The following is a 4,652-nucleotide window of genomic DNA, read 5'->3' as shown; positions in this document are numbered from 1 at the left end:
TGTCTATGATCTCTCCAACTGTGGTGTGGGTAGCTGACTAAGTTTACAGTACTAGCACTAATACCTTCTATTGAGTGGGCCTTAGTACAATTAGACAGCTGTTGGTTAACCCTAGGATATATAAGTGCCACCATTAGGCAGTCTTGCTGGACTAGTTACTGTTGTGGATCACAGGATTTACAATTTTCAGGTAGATAGGAATATTTATTACTCTTCCCATTTAGTAGCTTGCATAGCACTTTCCCATATTATTAAGAGCTATATAAGCTCTTAGACTATGTAAGAACCCTTTGGGAGTTCATTTCTAGATTAGTACCAGCTTGGTTCCTTTAAGTCCTGTGTCTGAAGAGTGTGTTGTCTTTAGCACTAGGGTCTTGCCTTCAAATTCTGGGAGTCAACTATGGGCAAAGACAATGGCCTATATATTATTGTGTGAGTCACTTGGGCCACTCTCCAGCTACTCAGCAGGAGGCTTCCTGTGTCTGGCACTGTTTTTCTTTTTCTTTTTCTTTTTTTTTTTTTTGTTGTTGTTAGTCTACAACAGTGGTTCTCAACCTTCTGAATGCTGTGACCCTTTAATACAGTTCTTCATGTTATGCTGACCCCTAACCATAAAATTATTTTGTTGCTACTTTGTAACTGTAATTTTGCTGCTGTTGCAAATTGTATTGTAAATATCTGATATGTGACCCCTGAGGGATCAGACTCACAGACTAAGAACTTGTGGTATATGGCACATTGTATGGAATAAATCTATTTAAGCAATATGACTATAGTACACACACACACACACACACACACACACACACACACACACTTAGACACACTAGTTTAAATCAACACACATATGCCAAGGGTTTCTTAGCACATGCACCATACTGTGTCTGATCATTGTTCCCCCTTTGGAATTGAAGTCAAGGACTTACGCACTCATGGCAAGCACTCCTCCACTGAGACTGAGCCACAGCTTCGAGTGTCCTCCACTGCTCTGGATGAACAGGTGTTTCTTTCCAGTGATTGGCTGGAACTTGATAAACATGGCCTGATGGTGTATTTGACAGAAGGTCAGTATTTGCATTCTATGCTAAAGAACCCTCATTCAGGGGCTAAGGACTCAGTTCAGTTGATAGAGTACTTGCTTGCATGCTTAAAAAAATGGGAGGGGGAGCTGTGGTTGGTATGTAAAATAAAAAATATAAACAAATAAATAAATACAAATTTAAAAAACAACAAAAATTGGTTGTTATACCCAACATGACACAAACCAGGTATAGTCGTACATAACTGTAGTCCCAGCACTCAGGAGGTGGAGGAAGAACAAAAGTTCAAGATTGTCCAGCTACATAGCAACACAAAAGCTAGCATGGGATACATGGAGCCCTATCGAAATATATATATTTCGATATATATATTTCTATATATATATATATATATACATAATCTTCATTCCTAGCTCTCTTAGAGAAGGTGGAAATACTATGTAACTGTGACTAGTGAACAACTGAAGTCATCCAGTGCACCTTTGGACTTAGCTCTGCCCTTCTGCCCATTGCACAGACTCCAGTAACACAAACTGTACTTTACTGTCCTCGTTAGAGTTTCTATTGCTGTGATAAATACCACGACCAAAACGCAACTTGGGGAGGAAAGGGCTTCTTTGACTTACACTTCCACATCACTGTTCATCACTGAAGGAATTCAGGACAGGAACTCAAACAGGGCAGGAACCTGGACGCAGGAGCTGATGCAGAGGCCATAGAGGGATGCTGCTAACTGGCTTGCTCCCAATGGTTTGCTTAGCTTGCTTTTTTTTGTATAATCCAGGAACACCAACCCAAGGATGGTACCACCCAAAATGTTCTGCCCCCCACCCCCCACATCAATCAACAACTAAGAAAATGTCCTACTGGCTTGCTTAGAGCCCCATCTTACTGAAGTGTTTTCTCTCCCTCCTCTCTGGCAGTGTTGACATAGAGTTAGCCAGCACAGATACTCACTTGTTGTAGGCCCCACACCTAACCATTTGGGATTTATCTTGGTCTTCTGAGCTTGTTGTTGATCTTCTTAGCCATATAACAGCTAAGTGTGCTGTTTCTTATCCATCTAAAACAGTGGTTCTCAACCTGTGGGTCGAGACCCTTCTGGGATCAAATGATCCTTTCACAAGGGTCTCCTAAGACCATCCTACATATCAGATATTTACATTATGATTCAAAATTATAGTATGAAGCAGAATTATAGTATGAAGTAGCAACAAAATAATTTATTAGCAATGAATAATTTTGTGGTTGGGTCACCACAACATGAGAAACTGTATTAAAAGTTGCAGCATAAGGAAGGTTGAGAACCACTGACCTAACAGAAGAACAGCAAGGGGTAATAGTTCTCAATGTCTCTGTCAGGCAGGTGAAACATGACTCACAGAACCCTGGGAAGGCCTGTCAGAATCTGTACTCTGCTGTGAGCATGGAGTCAGGTTATTCAGGCTGGGTGCTGACCCTTGGGACAGGCCACGAGATTTTATGGTGGAGGCAGCATCATGCTCCTCCTCTCATCTCTCATGGCCCAGGAGACATGGTTATGAGGATCTAGGGTCATCTCACCTTGAACAATGATCATCCTGTGATTCCAAATGAATGTTCCCTCCCCCTCCAGTATTTTAAGATTTGGAGACTCAAGGGGGAAGAAGTATTCTTTCAGATATATTGGACAATACATTTTTTTTTGTTTTTGCTTCTGAGTTTCTTTTATTGATTTAGTTGGTATGTAATGTTGTGTTCACAGTGATTAAATTTAACCCTTGGGTTTCTGAATCTCTAAATCAAAGAAGTACAGAAGTCATGAACTCCACAAAGCTATTCCAATTTCAGTTATTTATTGAATGAACTGATTCCTTACTTAGGGCTGTGACTTTGGGACTGATGTTAGCTTGGACACTGAATTCCTTAGTTGAAGGATTTCATTTGTGCTTACAAGAGGGATCCTGTGTTTTCACACAAGAGGCTATGTCAATAGTTTCTGTGCTGTGTCTGTGTACTATGGGTGGAAAACAGCAATGCCATTCGACCTTTGCCATCCTTCTCTTTGATCTGTGAAAGACCAAACACTTGCTACATCTTATAACACTTCTGTTTTTAACACTGAATGTATTTAACGAACCAGCTACTGAGTTTCCTTGAGCAATTTTGTTGCCCAAGACATTTCCTTGTTCATGTTGTCTTGTAAAAGTGATTGTCTTCTTAGAATATTTTTTTTTTGCAGAAACGACTACAAGGACAGTAGATTACTGACAATGAATAAAATCATAACCAACCAAGACATTGCTCTCCCATGTGTATCCAACCATGAACTACAGGGAGACGTGTGCCTTCAGTAATCCAGTGAACTCCCGATAATGCCATCATCCCTGACTGTCAGCTCCAGCCTTCCCTGTGTAAGAGGCCCTGCCAGACCCTTCCTAATTCAATTTCCTTGTCACCCTGGGCCCTTCACTATCATTGCCTCCTTCACCTTGGATCACATTCAAGAAATTTGATGAAAAATGAAATCTGTCCAACTGCATCCAGTTGAAAACCTTGCTTATTAAGGGTATTAAAAATCAATTGGTAGAGCAATTTCTGGTATCGAACCATGGCTAAATCAAATGCCTGAGAAAGATACTGTGAAAATTGTTGAATGCCACAAACACATAGAAATCCTTATAGTAAATGGAGAATGACCTTGTTTAGACAGAGAGAAGAACCTTTTTATCCAACACTAAGATTATTTCATAAATATTCTCTTATCTTGCCATATCAGCAGGTTGATAAAGGGGCCATCAAATTTGCACTCAGTGGAGCAAATATCACATGTCCTGGCTTAACTTTTCCTGGAGCTAAGCTTTATCCTGCTGCTGTAGATACCATTGTTGCAATCATGGCCAAAGGGAAGTAACATGCTAATTTATGTGTTGGAGTCATGGAGATGTCTGCAGAAGATACTGAGAAAGTCAACAAAGGAATTGACATTAAAATATCCATTTAAAACATTTTTATTTATTCTTTGTGGCTTCCATATCATGCATCCTGATCCCATTCATCTCCCCATTCCCTCTGCCCTTGCACCCTCCAAACACACAAAATTTAAGAGAAATGAAAAAGAAAAATCTCGTCATGGAAACTGTAGTGTGACACAGTAAAGCATATCCATTATTTAAATGATGGGTTGTGGCATATGAAGACATATAAGTGAACCTCAAAAGAATGTGCTTGGGCTAAACATGAATATTGTGCCATATCTGTCTTTGTGTCTATATATGACAGCATGAAGACAATGCCTCTGTAGTTATGCTGAATAAATGTTTTTGGATGTTAAAAAAAATTCCTATGCACTGATAGCCAGAGGGTGCTAAAGAATTTCAGACAGTCACATTTAGATGGAAATTGTATCTTTCTTTCTTTCTACCTTATATTTATTTATTTCTGTGCATACATGCATGTATGAGCACATGTGGAAGTCTGAGAACAACCTGTGGGGACTCCATTCTCTCCTTCTATGTGGGTCCTGGGAGTTGAACTCAGGTCATGACTTGGCAGCTAGTGCCTTGAACCTGCTTGAGCCACCTTGATGGCCCCAAAATTGTCTCTTCTTAAAATTAGAAATGCTGTGGGTGA

General features: G+C 40.0%; 1 pseudogene; it reads left to right on the top strand.

The window, feature by feature from the left end:
* The first annotated feature begins 3,394 nt into the window (after positions 1-3,394).
* Positions 3,395-4,230, top strand: LOC118574597 (annotated as a pseudogene).
* Positions 4,231-4,652: the final 422 nt, after the last annotated feature.

Source organism: Onychomys torridus, chromosome X (assembly GCF_903995425.1).
Source record: "Onychomys torridus chromosome X, mOncTor1.1, whole genome shotgun sequence".
Lineage (NCBI taxonomy): Eukaryota > Metazoa > Chordata > Mammalia > Rodentia > Cricetidae > Onychomys > Onychomys torridus.
Note: the sequence above shows the minus strand (reverse complement) of the source record. Positions and strands in the feature narration are given on the sequence as shown.